This window comes from Hyperolius riggenbachi, chromosome 9 (genome assembly GCF_040937935.1).
Source record: "Hyperolius riggenbachi isolate aHypRig1 chromosome 9, aHypRig1.pri, whole genome shotgun sequence".
In the NCBI taxonomy this organism is placed as follows: domain Eukaryota; kingdom Metazoa; phylum Chordata; class Amphibia; order Anura; family Hyperoliidae; genus Hyperolius; species Hyperolius riggenbachi.
The window spans coordinates 134,537,537-134,555,101 of NC_090654.1; the positions used below are offsets into that span (position 1 = coordinate 134,537,537).

General features: G+C 42.2%; 1 protein-coding gene across 1 annotated transcript in view; it reads left to right on the plus strand.

Annotated features, from left to right (window-relative positions):
* PEA15 (proliferation and apoptosis adaptor protein 15) overlaps nucleotides 1-17,565 on the plus strand; it is a 165,464-nt gene that overhangs the window by 108,446 nt on the left and 39,453 nt on the right. The gene's annotated exons all lie outside the window — the stretch shown is intronic.

The window sequence follows — 17,565 nt, forward strand, 5'->3', positions numbered from 1 at the left end:
GAACAAAGAGGACCAAACTGCAGGCTGTACGGGCTTGCCTGAGGTGGCCATCTTGTTCATCAGCCAATATTTAACTATGTTACTATCTTATGTTAAACCGAAAAAGGGGTTTGTGCTACATTTTTTTAAGTCAATATGGAAAGTCACAGAAAAAATACCTCATAGTAAAGTCATAAAATTGCTGAAAAATGGGTATAATATAATTCATAGTTCAAGAAAGGCAACCAAATCTGTAAAGATGGGCATAAGCAGGAAATAAATGTTACACCCAAATTATCATTTGTGATTGCTTTAACCTCCTGAGCGTTACGCCGCTCAGGAGGTGTTGTTGCTTTTTTGGCCGATTCTTTAATAATTGTGGCTAATGGTTGAAAATCATCTAGCTAGCACTACGCTAGCTAGTAAGAGCCCCCGGCACCCTTTGATCGCAGCCGATCCCCCGTTTATAAGTTACCCAGCCTGGATCCAGCGATCGGCACAGCCTCCCCGAACCGCTCCGGTATTCAATATGGGGAGGATTGCACATGCGTCATGCGCAAACCCGATCCTCCCCATAGAGAGACCGGAGCTGTGATGGGAGGCTGCGCGATCGCTGGATCCAGGGGGGGTAACGTATAAATGGGGGGATCGCGGAAGATCGCAGGGGATCCGGGGGTGCCGGAGGCTCTTACTAGCTAGCCAAGTGCTAGCTAGATGATTTACAACCATAAGCCACAATTATGCATTTATGGGGGACTCCTGGGGCCACAGAGCGGTATGCCCGCCACAGTGTCGGGCATACCGCTAAGGAGGTTAAAGGGCAACTGTAGTAAGAAGAATATGGAGGCTGCCATATTTATTTCCTTTTAAACAATACCAGTTGCCTGACAGCTCTGTTGATCTATGTGGCTGCAGTAGTGTCTCAATAACACCAGAAACAAGCATGCAGCTAATCTTGTCAGATCTGACAATATTGTCAGAAACAATTGATCTGCTGCATGCTTGTCTAAGGCTAAAAGTATTAGAGGAAGAGGGTCAGTAGGATAGCCAGGCAACTGGTATTGCTTAAAGGACACCAGAAACGAAAATAAACTAATGAAACAAACAATTGTATCTATCTTCCTTCTCCTAAAAATGACTTTTTAAGATATTCCACAGTTCTATTTTATGTTTAAATCTACTTTTTAGGTTTTAACTGTTTTATTGTTTTTGCTCAATGACGCATTCATTGAAGTATGCCAGAGCTAAAATCTATGAACAATTGACCCTTTGTATCTCTTTTCTGCTCTCAGAAGCCATTTTCTGCTAGGAAAGTGTTTTTTAGTTGGAATTTCTTATCAGTGAGTATCACACTGTAGCCACTTCCTGACTGAGTCAGCCAGTTACATATCTGATATTTAACTCTTTCAGGCAGAGAAAGAAAAAAAGTAACACAGCTTGGTGCTATCGTTATCACGCCTAAACTTATCACGCCTAAACTGAGTTTAGGTGTGATAAAGGGCTTTTCACCAGCGTGCTAACTGTTAGCACCACTTTGTGAATCAAGCCCAATGAGTGCACAATTCCTATAGACTGCTGGCAGATGCTAGCAGTCTATGGTGGCCAAAGCACCCATTAAAAAGCACACAGAATACGAGAAATCATCTGCGTAAAACTGCCGGCATTTTACATGGGCACAAGTGTGGCCTCTTCCTATGTCCTGGGGCTCACTGGCAATGTTTTTCAGGACATTGTAAAAATGCTTTCAATTACTGAATCTGAAACCATAGTTTGACTGAGTAGAGTTGTCCAAATTTGAATTAATGTCCTCTTTTTTGGGTATTTAACACTTTAACCAGATTTGCTAAGATGGTCGGAAGTGATGCACTATGATGCAAGGTTGTCTTAAGTGATGCATTATGGGAGTAACCCCTTGCTCATGTATAATTCCAAATATCTTCTGTTTTGTTTGGTTCCTCTCTAAAGGAAAACCCCCTTGTTGAATGTCAGCTAATATAACTCACCCACTCACCTGGAGCCTGAAACTGCTAGTGCTGCTATCGCCCAAGCAATAGGCAAGTGGTAGCCAAAGGTCACAAGTGTGTGATGTCACACTTTTAGAGCTGCAACAGACTGTCACTGTGGTCATGCATGGCTCCATTGCAATGAATAGGAAAACATGCATGTGTGCACAATTTCCTGTAAATCGCCGGGCATTGCACTGGTAAATAAATCTCTGCTTGTAGGGGGAGGTTTCGGAGGAGCCAACACTGGATTCCTCAGAACTGCAGAGGATCGGGAAGCCTCATTGGGACCATGAGGATTCCCCCTCCTGAGGTACAGTGGAATGCGAAAGTTTAGGCAACCTTAATAATCGTCATGATTTTCCTGTATAACTCATTGGTTGTTACGATAAAAAATGTCAGTTAAATATATCATGTAGGAGACACACACAGTGATATTTGAGAAGTGAAATTAAGTTTATTGGATTTACAGAAAGTGTGCAATAGTTGTTTCAACAAAATTAGGCAGGTGCATACATTTGGGCACCACAAAAAAAGAAATGGAATCAATATTTAGTAGATCCTCCTTTTGCAGAAATTACAGACTCTAAATGCTTCCTGTAAGTTCCAATGAGAGTCTGGATTCTGGTTGAAGGTATTTTGGACCATTCCTTTTTAGAAAACATCTCTAGTTCATTCAGGTTTGATGACTTCTGAGCATGGACAGAACTCATGGATTCATGGATGAACTCACACCACAGATTTTCAATTATATTCAGGTCTGGGGACTGAGATGGCCATTCCAGAACGTTGTACTTGTTCCTCTGCATGAATGACAGTGGATTTTGAGCAGTGTTTAGGGTCGTTGTCTTGTTGAAAGATCCAGCCTTGGCACAGCTACAGCTTTATCACTGATTCCTGGACATTGGATTCCAGAATCTGCTGATACTGAGTGGAATCTATCCGTCTCTCAACTTTGACAAGATTCCCAGTCCCTGCACTAGCCACACAGCCCCACAGCATAATGGAACCACCACCATATTTTACTGTAGGTAGCAGGTGTTTTTCTTGGAATGCTGCTTTTTCCTCCATGCAGAATGCCCCTTGTTACGCCCAAATAACTCATCAGTCCACAACACCTTATTCCAAAATGAAGCTGGCTTGTCCAAATGTGCTTTACCATACCTCAAGCGGCTCTGTTTGTGCTGTGGGCTTCCTCTGCATCACTCTTGCATACAACATCTCCTTGTGTAAAGCACGCAGAATAGTTGAACGATGCACAGTTACTCCATCTGCAGCAAGATGATGTTGTAGGTCTTTGGTGCTGGTCTGTGAGTTGACTGACTGTTCTCACCATCCGTCTTTTCTGTCTGTCCCAGATTTTTCTTGGTCTGCCACTTCAAAGCCTTAACTTGAACTGTGCCTGTGGTCTTCAATTTCCTCAATATGTTTCTAATTGTGGAAACAGACAGCTGAAATCTCTGAGACAGCTTTCTGTATCCTCCTTTCTGTATCCTTCCCCTAAACCATGATGGTGAACAATCTTGGTCTTCAGGTCATTTGAGAGTTGTTTTGAGACCCCCATGTTGCTACTCTTCAGAGAAAATTAAGAGGAGGGAAATTTACAATTGACTCCCTTAAATACTCTTTCTCATAATTAGATTCACCTGTGTATGTAGGTCAGGGGTCACTGAGTTTACCAAGACAATTTGAGTTCCACTAAATAGTTCTAAAGGTTTTGGAATCAATAAAATGACAACAGTGCATGAATTTATGCACCTGCCTAATTTTATCTAAACAATTATTGCGCACTTTCCGTAAATCCAATAAACTTAATTTCACTTCTCAAATATCACTGTTTGTGTGTCTCCTACATTATATATTTAACTGACTTTTTTTGACGTAACAACCAAAGATTTGTACAGGAAAATCATGACGATTCACAAGGTTGCCCAAATTTTCGCATCCCACTGTATGTATCCCCCAGAGGGCTTTTTTATATAGGTTCTCTTTAAGACTGATACATTGTAGGAATATTTATGAAAAATGTAAACTGGTGAGGAATACATAATTGATAAAAGGGAGGTGTTAATTCCCATATTTGTTTGCCATGCCTCTCTTGTCTGTTTTTGCCCTGACCCTTAATATCCACAAGATAGGCTTGGAACATCTCATGTATTATGAGAGACTATTAGCTCCACCCCCTGGCATTTTACTTCTTAAAGGGGAACTGAAGAGAGAGGTATATGGAGGCTGTCATGTTTATTTCCTTTTAAGCAATACCAGTTTCCTGGCAGCCCTGCTGATCCTCTGCCTCTAATACTATTAATCATAGCCCCTGAACAAGCATTCAGCAGTTCAGGTGTTTCAGTGGTTCAGACTTTAAAGTCAGATCTGACAAGACTAGCTGCATGCTTGTTTCTGGTTTTATTCAGATACTACTGCAGAGAAATAGACCAGCAGGGCTGCCAGGCAACTGGTATTGATTAAAAGGAAATAAACATGACAGCCTCCATATAACTCTCTCTTCAGTTCCCCTTTAAGCACACTTCCTCAGAATATATACAAATGAAGGAGAGGAGAAGAAAAATCGGCACTGCAGGTGCTTTATTCCAACATGCGATGCACAAGGTGCAGTACACATAGAACAGTGTTTCTTAAAAATCACATACCATTGCTGCAGAGTGCGTTGGTGCGTGGGTGCTGGGTGCTAAAGCCTGATGTCCATTTCGCGCTAAAAATGCGCTTCATCGCAGCCTCCGTGGAAACACATTTTTAGCGCAAAATGGCTGTCAGGCTTTTGTGCCCAGCACCCACCGCACCACCACACTCCACAGCAATGGTATGTGATTTTTAAGAAACACTGTTCTATGTAAGGCTCTACACCTTCCGCACCCACCGCACCATCCACAGCCACCAATGGTATGTGTCTTTGAATTTTGACTTATGAATGGACAATGTCACTTTGCTTTTTAAAGAATCTGGATTAAAGTATATGACAGCAGTGCCGGTTTCTCCTCCTTCTTTTGGCACTGTTCTATGTGTACTGCACCTTGTGTCTCGCATGTTGGAATAAAGCGCCTGCAGTGACTAGATTTCTTCTCCTCTCCTTCATTTGTATATATGCTGCTTCTCATTTACATCAGAGCACGCAAGCTGCACCACAGTGAGGGGAGTGTGTGAACCCTGCCCACATCACCCCAGCACCAGCTATCCTATGTTGTAGTGCCAACTATTCCTCTTCTTGTCACACTTTCTCAGAAGACACACTATTATTACACACTGCCTCCTTGCTCTGTCTTTCTGTGCAATTTTATAGCAAGAAACCAATCCGTAGTCCAAGCTACACCTGTCATGCTGAAACTGCTAAATAATTCAGATTTTATGCAATAGTTTCTAGATGGCTCAGAGTGGTTTGGTAAAAAAAAAAAAATGTAGAAAAAGCAGAAAAACTGCCCCAAAGCAACTCAATGGGCTTGAAGCCATGCTAACTGTTTAGCACGGGTGTGATAAACAGTTAGCACGTGAAGTGCCGTTTTGCGGACTTTTGCGCACGCACGCAAGTGCCGCGATTCACGCCAATTTGCGCGCGCAAAAGTCTGCGATCGCGCGAACGGCACTTCACATGCTAACTGTTTAAAAGCACACCCGTGCTAAACAGTTAGCACGGCTTTGTGAATCAAGCCTAATGAGTCATACGATATGGAGAAAGCTTACTTTTATTCCAAAAATTGGAATAAAGATAAAAGAATGGCAGATAAAAGACTAGCCCAATACATTGGTATGCAATAATATTCAGAACACTCAATATCTAACAATGAGTGCACTCTTACACTTTAAATTATCGCTTTATAACCAAAGCGGATTCCTGGAGTGAAAGCATTACACCACAGCTCTTACACCATGTGATGGTTGCAAGTCAAACTTCATAGTAAATGTGCATTGCAGTGCAATCACATCAAAAGCCCATAGACACAAAACATCATGTCCAGCAGATCTTTCAACCCGTTATTCACGACGAAGCAACATGCATCCATATATAACCAGTGCCAACAATGAGTATAGCATATCGTCTCAATATGAGGCAAACGCAGTTACAAAACAGCAACATGTGTCATAAAAGTTTTTCAGATCAGATGGAGAGAGTATCTTACATTATCCGGCATAAGACTATCTTGGCTTCAGGGTGTATGAGCAGATCCTAGGAGTTTTCAAAGTGTCAGCCATCACAAACATAAGGTCTGTGCAGAGGTTGCCGAAATGCTGCGTACCGGACTAGTATGAGCTGACTTTTTAGCCAGATTGTCCAGCTTTTTCAAGGCCCAAAACCACCAATAAGAGTGGCACAGTGCTGGCAAAAGATACCAGTGGCTCACTTTATTCGCTATAGTGTTCCTGTGTTATAGTGTTAACTGTGAAACTTCTTTTCAAGAGTTTATGCTAGAAGCATGTGAAATAGCTTTGTTTTATATGCACATTGTAGTATTCGTAATGATGATGATGATAACATTACTACTAAGTACTAACAACACTCATTGGTACTATTTATATGGCCAGGCACGTGGGGTAATGAGTCGGGGCTGGTTAAACCATGGCTTCTTTCAGTCTTGGACATTAGTGGCGATAGTGACAGACGTGAAATTCTGAGGCCGTCTGAGAACATACATTACTGGAAGGGATCTAAACTGCGAGAGACATAGTTAAAATGTAAATTGCAATGGCATATTCATTAACTGGCACATGCAAAGTCCTGGTGTACTGTTCATTACAGATGGTGCAGTGAACGCACCGCCAGCAACAGGTTTTATTAACACGGCGAGAGAAACGTGTAGAAGCTGCATTGCTGTTTATTAAACCAGAAAAGAGCTTTTATTTTTTCATCTGCTCACCGTTGGCTACATCGGGACCTTCTCCACTATATGCATTTGTGATACAATCTTCCATTCCTACCCCATGTGTATTTCTCACAATGTTTATTGAATTTCATATCAACAAATGATCATTTAATACTACATCCCACATATATATTTTTTGTACTACTATATAGATACAAAGAACAGTAGCAGGATCATTAATTGCGGTACAATTTTAACTGAGAACATATTGCAAGAAACAACTTTGAGATAGAATATAGGATGGATATGTCCTAATTGAATACAAAATATGTTAATTATAAAAATACAAAACTTTATTCAATACTTGCAAAATTTATATTTCTTACATAAAAACACATAACAGCAGACTACCCCACAACCAACAAACCATCCCCAAGTTCCAGTACCTCTCACATCAACTGTCCCATAATTCTTATTGAATTTTTTTTTTTTATGTTTATCATGTGCACATGAATCAAAAACTGAGACTGCGCAGCCTACCATCACAAAAGTCCTTTGTAAATGAACAAATATCCTGATGCTTGCAGGATAATATGGGATCCAGAACAGGTAGAGCACAGATTTTATAGAGCCAGGCAATAGACAGAGATGAAGCCTTATTAACTCAGCCAGAGTAATAATGCGGACAAAGAGCCATTCCAATTGTGGCAGCCACACTGGGACACTAGTATGGAGATATATTGCAAGAAACAGGTTCATCTTTTAACCGAACATCAGTTAGTAAGCTGTATAGATGGTTTATAGCAGTTGCAATCTAAGTTCACACTATGAGCGTTTCCATTTTTCTTTTAAGCTTTGGCGATTTTAGAAATCATCCTAAAAGCACTTGTGTGATGTTTCCTATGGGAGTGTTCGCATGTGAGCGTTTCAATTTCTTTGAAATTGCAAACGCGCTACATGTACCATTTGAGTGGCTAGATAGTTTACTGGTTAAGGGCTCTGCCTTTGACATGGCAGACCAGGGTTCAAATCCTGGCTAGGTCAAGTACTTATTCAGTAAGGAGTTCAAGGCAAGACTCCCTAACTCTGTAGGGTGGCCTCTTGAGCGCGTCCCAGTGGCTGCAGCTCTTGAGCGATTTGAGTCCGACAGGAGAAAAGCGCTATACAAATGTTCGGATTATTATTTTCTGAGCGCTTTGGCATTGAAAGGTATAGGGAAATCGCAAAGCGGTTGAAAAAGCGCTTTGTATAGCGATTTCCAAAGTGCTTTTATGAATAAATATGTAGTATTTATTTATTTCCAGGTTAAAGTGTTAGTAAACCAGTTAGAATCTACTTACAGATGCAAGCCACAACTGCAGCACATGCACAGCGGCGGTCCATCAGTGATTGCCTCAAGCCGCCAGTCAATTAGATGCACATCATATAGTCCTCCTCAGTAAGTCAAATAGAGAAGTGCATGACCAAATAGAGTCACAATATCATGCTTACAAAATCATGCTTAGTGTCCAGCAATCAGCAGTAGCACATAATGCTTCTAATTGTATGGCTCCCCACTTTGCATCATAATCCTCTTCAGTACTGCATATAACACTAAGCTCACCCAAGTCAATGAGACAAAGTACGATGCATACGTCACACAGGCCAGCAGTGTGGGATTTACCCAGAATTCCTTGGGATCTACTAGTAGATCCCCATCTACCTAATGGGCACTACAACATGGGACATCTACTTGTTGGTGCGATTTCTGAGTTATATACAATGAAGAGATCAATTAGGTTGTCTTATATCAACACAGTCCAGACTATTGTTGTTACAGGAAGGGCCAATTAAGGGATAAAGGTCCCTAAAGGATACCAGTAACCATTTTCAGGAACATCTGTTGCCCACATTAGTATGTGCCTTGAAGGCTGACATAGCTGAATGATGAGTCGGTTTGATGGTGCAGCCGACACCAATTCCCCTATGTTGCCAGTAAAGTCTTTGACAATAATGTCGGGGACGGAGAGGCTGAGCTCCTCACTTTGACCCTCCCTTTTGCCCTCAATCTCCATCCTCTCTCTTCGCAATACCAGCTCTCCCCTGCCCAACCAAATGTGCTGTGTGTGGAAGGATTGTCCCGAGGTGTTTGCACGCCACAATGCCCCAGAAGTAGTTCATTAATAAAGAGTACTGATTCAAAAAACAGGTAAAATGAAGTCAGAGAGGAATTTGTCCATGTGTTTTTTTTTTGTTTATTTCAATGCCACAGGTGTCATTTAAGTTATTTGAATGGGTTACACTGTTATGGTTAGTGGGTTAGTTGCACACATACTGTACCCGCGATTAACATTACAACCAATATCATGAGTCAATCATGGAAAAGAATGCTTATCCCGATCATGGCATGTCACCCACGGGTCAAACATGGGTCAAACGCGGTAGCTTTTTACCCAATTGGATGCTTGAATGTGTATCAGCTGCAAAAAGTTGACCAAACCACCAGACTCCTTTCAGAAAATAGTTTAGTGAGAGAGGAATCACACTTGCATCTGCGGGAATCACAGAACATTCCCTGCAATCATTTTGCTGCACAATTGAGCATTTTGCAAAGCATTGTAGCTTAATTTTTTTTATAGTAGAAGCAGTAGAGTGTTCTACCGTGTTAGCCATCAGTAAAAAACTCCTTTTTTTATAGTAGCTATTGATTTCAGTGTAAAACCGCATGCGTTGTGCAGGAAAGTAGTGCAGGTTGCAATTTTTTTTTACTCTAAGTAGAATCGCATATGCCTCCAGAAAATGCACAGACACCATAGAATAGACGATCATTATGGCCTAGTGCACACCAGAGCGGTTCGGCTGCAGTTTGCGATCCACTTGCGGGTGCGGATCCGCTAGGGTAATGTATTTCAATGGGCTGGTGCACACCAGAGCGGGAGGCGTTTTGCAGAAACGCATACTCCCGGGCTGCTGCAGATTTTGGATTGCGGGTGCGTTTCTGCCTCAATGTTAAGTATAGGAAAAACGCAAACCGCTCTGAAAAACGGCACTTCAGAGCGGTTTGCCAGGCGGTTTTTGTTACAGTAGCTGTTCAGTAACAGCTTTACTGTAACAATACATGAAATCTACTATACCAAAACCGCTACACAAAACCGCAAAACGCTAGCTGAAACGCTGCAGAAAAATAAGAAAAAACGTTTCAAAATCTGCTAGCATTTTGCGGATCTGCTAGCGGTTTTTGATGTGCACCGGGCCTATATGTGTTTTTTGTATGTGACAAAATGCAGATTTGCTCAAGTGCAACCCCTGCCTCAAGCTCAGCTAATTATCAGAGGCAACACTTTCTCCACAATGGGGTGTGATAGTTGCAGCCATTTGCAATATAAATGTTACTATTATGTGAACTTATCAATCTAGCTTGTTTCAGTAGAGGATCTTCACACTGATTTCTCCTATACAAACAGCACATCAGTATTAATAACAGTTGTTCATGTTCTGATGAGAAGCACAACAGTCCTGAATTATGCATTCCCGTTAACAAATCAGCTGAGGAGCTGTGTAGTATGCAATTAGTGAGATGTTGTGCCTCCCTGATCTGTGTCATTTTCCAAATATAAACAATTGAGCCCCAGATCAAGGAGGTGAGTATAGTTTTAAAGTGAGGAAAATTACTGCATATTCATATTTAATTACAAAAGATTGCTAGACTTATTTTACATTACCATTATAAGGAACCTCCAATAACCTGCCATATTGTGTTGTTTCAACTGACTACCATATAAAAAAAAAGAGTATTAAATAAATACAGTAGTTCAGCATGTAGAAAAGTCACAACATTAAAATCCTAACTATAGACAAAAGGAAATCATCATACAAGAAGGGCCTAATTAAACACAAGTCGTCACTTCTGTGTTCTCCACTTAAAAAAGAAAGGAAAAAAAAGTTTGTTTTTCAATAAACCATGTTATGTTAACACTTACAAAGAATTTGTCACATCATTCAATAACTGTATGAAACTGTCCGCTCCATATAAACTGGGATGCCTGTGCAGTGGTAAGATTCTTTCCTCATAAACAGTTGAAACATTCCCTCCTGCCCCCCGCCCCCCCACACACACACGCACCACCCCTCAACTATGAATCTTCCCTCCTCCTTGCCATTTACTCTCTTGTCCTATCTAGCACTTCCAGAACTCTGTGTCCTCTCAACTGGGCAAGTGTCAGTTGTTTTTCAGTTCTGGGATCAGTTCTAGAGTTTCTAGGCTACCCTTCAATTGCTCTATGGCATACCAGGCTGTTTATTTGATGGGGTACATGAGACGCTGTAGTTCAGACACTGGCAATTCCTTTGTTCAGAAGGGCTTTCATTTATTAAAGAACTGCTACGTTCCTCTTTCGTTATGCATGTATGCATTCACTTTATCAAGATTCATCAAAAGTTTCAGTTCTTCCTTTGGATCCCAGATTGAAGGGGATCATATATCCATCTATTATAGATTACTTTCCTAGCAGCCAGTATATGAGCAATATCCGGCACTTTCCCTGGTTTGGTCTCTCCAGATTCATAGTTATTTGTTTAAACGGTTCTTTTAGTAACTTACAGTTGCTGAGTACACTACACTACACGGTACACTAGTACCTTGTCCCCATATGCCCGAACTGCAGGACATTCCCAGACACAATGTGACATGTTGGCTTTAGTTCTCCACTTTTTGAATCCGATTGCCAAGTACTTTAGCACCAGAAAGGGTGATCATTACTTTAATGGCTCCATAAAGTGTCACTCTGCATCTGCAAAAAGTTTGCCTAAAATGCGAATTTCATGTAAATTATATGCAGCTTATAATTAAACCAATCAGAAAACGGTAACTTCCTGCAAGTTTTATTGGTCCAATTTCAAGCTGCATATAATTTGAATTTTAGGCATCACATTGCAAACTGATTACCACTTTTAAAATTTGGCAGACTAATTTCTACTGCAAATTGCAGTCCTGTAAACATGGGAACGAGGCTGAAAAGATTGAACTTTTCCAGCTGATCAACACTTTTATACATATATAAAGGAAATCCGTGCTCAAGAGTGTTTGACCAAAAGTCCATCATGTGTGAAATAAACTCAGTTCGCTCATGTGTCTGCTACCAGAGAAACAGCAAACCAATTACCAGTTGCTAAGACCTTAAATGATGAAGGTCAAAGGAAGTGTGGATGTAATAGCAGAGCACCTCCACAACACACCCTCCTGAAATGATCTTAGTAATCTTCCTGAACGGCACTTAAAAAAAAATCAGACAGATTTTAATAGTCTAATACTTAATATGAATACTTACTGATTTGATATGTAGTTTTAATTCCTCCTCTAAGCTCAATCCGCTAGTGAACTCTGCTCTCCACACCAGAGCTACAAACTTTCAAACCAATAATTACGGTAATAGTTTAAGGATGCTAAATGTAATCTAGTGGTATTAGGCTTGTTATTGTTACATTGCAGTGCTACTGGCATTGTTTGAAATATAGCAGTCTCTATACTGCTCTAACGAAAGGGTCACTTCCTGAGCGTCTAGTTAAAAATGGCGCCAGACATCGTTTTTATAAAAATGGCGCCTCATAGGAAGTCATTGTAGCATGTTTTTTATCGTTTCAGACTGTTAAAAAATGGCGCCGATGTCCTAAACGATATTTTTCGTTTATGTGTGTGTTTTTGTATCTTTCTAAACGATATTTTTCGTTTAATACAATCCATTGCCATTAGAACGTTATGTTACACGTTAATTCTTGTATCTTTCCCTTTCTGTTTCTTCTCTTTTAATTTTCATGAAATTGTTAATTTTCGTTCATTAATTCTTTTAACCTTGTCTGTATATGTGATAAAAATTTTTTTTTTAAATAATTAGATAAATCTAATATAAATATATATATATATATAGATCCATGAAAAAAACGTTTTGTGTAAAATATTATTTAATTTGTTCAAAATAAAAGATATATTTTTCACTACTAATGAGACTCGAACCTGCAAATGTAAAAGTCTTCTAACATAAGCCATTTGACTTACCCACTACTCTACGTCTTTTTTTATTTAAACTTTTCTTTTTCAGTACTTGTCTTCATAGGCATTATCCCAGAAATAGCACCATCTAGTGTTCAAATGAAATAGCGTCCTAAATAGCATTCTATCGTTCCAAATCAATTCAGTATTCCCTAACCTTGTCAAAGAAAATGTCTAATGAAATTTATTTTGTGTATTTTTATTTATAGTATTATCTAATAATATTTATTTATTATTTAATGTGGCCAATACGTGTAAGTAGCATCAGCTTTTAATTAAAAAAATAATAATTAGTAATTGTGTTTCTCAAAGAATTCTATAATAAAATTAATAATAGCAAATGTTGAAACTGCCTATTGTACAATCTGATGTTACACGATTATTAATATAAAAAAAAAACATCTTCTTAAGTAACAAGAGGGATCATTAATCATGTTATCATTTATCATCACTTTTTAAATATGGGTCGTTACTTTTTAAATATGGGTCGTTACGGCACTGAACAGGAAAAAAATAAATTTGAGGTTGTGAAGGTAATGGTTTGGCACGGTGGTCAGCACGTTGGGGGGTGGATATTAGGGCCTGATCTGATGGATATGAGTGCTAGGGTGTGACAGGAGGTGACGAATGGGTGTGTCAGTGGGTGATTAGAGGGGATAATTAATCTAATCAATGCACTAGGAAATTGATTGGAAGGAGGATATCAAGATTTGGAAGAGTTAGCAGTAGTACACACAGGGAAAATTTTGGACTGATTTGATGCTTAAGTGTGCTAGGGGGTGAAAGGAGGTGATTGATGGTTGTGTCAGGGTGTTAAGAAAGGTGTGAATAGATGAAATAAATGCACTGGTAAGATAATCGCGGGCTATGTCAGGGTGTAGGCAGGTGATTGGGTGGCCGCATGGGGCAGATTAGTGTGTAATGTGATGGGTAGTAGTGACGGGTAGTGACAGGGGTGATTGATAGGTGATCAATAGGTGATTAGAAGGGAGATTATGTGCAAGCAGTGGACTGGGCAGTTGATCAGAGGGGGTCTGGGGGTCTATGTGAGGGTGTGGGCTGGTGATTGGGTGGACAAATGGGGCAAATTAGGGTGTAATGTGATGGGTAGTAGTGACGGGTAGGGACAAGGGTGATTGATAGGTGATCAATAGGTGATTAGAAGGCAGAATATGTGCAAGCAGTGGACTGGGGAGTTGATCAGAGCAGGTGTGTGGGGCTATGTGAGGGTGTGGGCTGGTGATTGGGTGGACAAATGGGGCAGATTAGGGTGGAATGTGATGGGTAGTAGTGACGGGTAGGGACAGGGGTGATTGATAGGTGATCAATAGATGATTAGAAGGGAGAATATGTGCAAGCAGTGGACTAGCGAGTTGATCAGAGGGGGTCTGGGGGGCTCTTTGAGGTTGTGGCGGCTGATTGGGTGACTGCAAGGGGAAGATTAGAGTCTGCTCTGATAGGTACCACTTACAAGTGGTAGCAGCAAGAAGTTTTGAATCAGGATGATACCATTTGATTCAAAACTTCTTGCTTTTACTCATGGCTAACACGGTACAACACTCTACTACTTACAAGTGGTGACAGGGGTAGATTGATGGCTGATTGACGGGTGATTGACAGGTGATTATATGGAAGGATAGATGTATACAGTACACAGGGGGGTGGGGCTGTGAAGAATCGGAGGGTGTGGGGGGTGATCAGGAGCCACCAGGGGGCCGTTAAGGGCCTAATGTAAACAATAGCTTTGACAGATATTGACAGGGAGTGAATAATGGGTGATTAGTGTAAGGAAACGCGGAAAGGCCGCCGTCTCTTGAGGTGAGGCGGCTGTTTCCGCGTCCAGCATGGCATCACAACGCGGAAAAAACACCGCATGCCGCATAGGCAGTGCGGCGGAATCCGCATTGGTAACGGCGGAATCCGCATTGGTAACGGCGGAATCCGCATCAGAGGCGGCCCCCGCACTAGATACATTGCATGACAGTACTGGTGTGGCTGGGACTGATAGTCCACCAACAGTGGCGGCTCCAGGAATTTTTTTTAGGGGGTGCTATGCAGGTGCTGGACTAATTTCCGGGGGAGCTGACCACCTGCGGCACACGAAGCGCGCCGCGGCAAAAAATGGTTGTGGCTACAACCAAAATGGGCGTGGTCATGACCGGATGAGAGCGGGGCTAACTGTAATTTAACGTGAACCCAGGGTGAGAGTGATATGGTGGCTGCCATATTTATTTCCTTTTAAACAATTCTAGTTGCCTGGCAGCCCTGCTGATCTATTTGGCTGTAGTAGTGAAATGAATTACACCAGAAACAAGCATGCAGCTAATCTTGTCAGTTCTGACAATATTGTCAGAAACCCCTGACCTGCTGCATGCTTGTTCAGGGTATATGGTAGAAAGAATTAGAGGCAGAGGACCAACACGGCAGCCAGGCAGCTGGTATTACTTAAAAGGAGATAAATATGGCAGCCTCAATATTATTCTCACTTCGGGTTCCCTTTAAAAGTGCAACGCAAAGACAGAGGGCCCAAGTTTTGGTGACCCTTTCCCCAGAAAATTCACATAATTGTGCAGGTTTTCTCAAGAAAATACACGTAATGTGAGCAGGTTTGAACAAAAAACATGTTCAATAACCCCAATATGCACAATCGGTAGCAGATATGGCCCCAATATGCAAAATCGGTAGCAGATATGACCCCAATATGCACAATCGGTAGCAGATATGACCCCAATATGCACAATCGGTAGCAGATATGACCCCAATATGCACAATCGGTAGCAGATATGACCCCAATATGCACAATCGGTAGCAGATATGGCCCCAATATGCACAATCGGTAGCAGATATGGCCCCAATATGCACAATCGGTAGCAGATATGGCCCCAATATGCACAATCGGTAGCAGATATGGCCCCAATATGCACAATCCGTAGCAGATATGGCCCCAATATGCACAATCCGTAGCAGATATGGCCCCAATATGCACAATCGGTAGCAGATATGACCCCAATATGCACAATCGGTAGCAGATATGACCCCAATATGCACAATCGGTAGCAGATATGACCCCAATATGCACAATCGTTAGCAGATATGACCCCAATATGCACAATCCGTAGCAGATATGACCCCAATATGCACAATCGTTAGCAGATATGACCCCAATATGCACAATCCGTAGCAGAAATGACCCCAATATGCACAATCCGTAGCAGATATGACCCCAATATGCACAATCCGTAGCAGAAATGACCCCAATATGCACAATCCGTAGCAGAAATGACCCCAATATGCACAATCCGTAGCAGAAATGACCCCAATATGCACAATCAGCACCACCTGAAAAAGAAAAGAAAAACCCATTTACTCACCTACAGCCAGAAGACCTTCTTTCCCGACCTCCTGTCCCGACCTCCTAGTGGCGCGCAGCGCCCGCGCGCCCACGATCCTCTTCCTTCCCGACGTCACGAGACTTCCTGCCTGCATGCTGAGAGCAGGGCTACGGGAAAATGGCCGCCCGAAGCCATGCACTGCAGACTTTTTGAGTCTGCAGAACAGGGCTTCGGGCGGCCATCTTACCGTAGCCCTGCCTGCTGCTCCGGGCTGCCGCTGTGTGAACTGACTTGGCGTCTTTTAGACGCCTGAAGTCAGTTCACTCCAGGGGGTGCTTGGACAATTCTAGGGGGTGCTCGAGCACCCCCAAGCACCCCCCTGGCGCCGCCCCTGTCCACCAAGATTCAGACTTACACGCGCGCAAGCACAGAGGCAGAGTTTAAATAGCATTTAGAAGGGAGTCGGCTGACCAGCTGGGTCAGCTGACAAATTCCACTGCTCTCATTGGACCAGCAATTAGGGAGGTCCTGGAAAGGTCCTAGAGTATATATACTGCTGGTTGTTCACTTGCTCTTTGTCTGGCGTGCGATCACATATGTGGGAGCACCCAGATCCGTAGTCGGATCCGCAAGTGTGCCGGGACCAGCTGGAGCTGTAATCCTACACTTAGCTAGATTCTGTTGATAGCTAAAGTACTAGTTTGATTGTGATTATCTGTTATGACTTTTGCCTGCCTTGACTATCCTCCTGAACTCTGATCTTGTACCTCGATATTTCTGATACTCTGTTGCCGAACCCCGGCTCGTTCCTTGACTCTGCTTCTGCCTCCTGATTTTGTACCCCGATATATCTGATACCCCGTTGCTGAACCCTACCTGTACTTAGACTCCGCCTTTTGTCTCCTGATCTTGTACTTTATCTGTCCGTGTGTGTACGACCTGGCTTGTCCGACCTCGAGAACCGACCTTACTGTTAGAGGCGGTTCCTCGCTCTGTTAGCGACCCTTCTCCTGAGGGTCACTTCCAGACTTCCTTCCTACTGTCAGTCTGACTCCTCCCGTCTTGGAGAGCTCAGGTCTGCGGAAGGAATCTGTGTAGTACTCCTTGCTGCACTGAGGCCTAGTCCTCAAAGTGATACTGTTACACCAAACACTACACTCTACTCAGGTGAACAGAGGTTAGTTTGTATATCGGATTATCGGTGAGACTGCAGATCACTTATAATCTGGTATATATCTGTATTTCCGGTGATACTGCAGATCACCGGTAATCAGATACTCTCTGCGCCCACCGATCGTTACAATTAGGGAGTGATTGGGTGAAAACAGGGGTCTGAGGAGTGGGCAGGGGTAGGGGGGGGGAGGGGTGCTTTGGGCGATATGAGGGAAGGGGGTAGCAGGATCAGTTTGTTT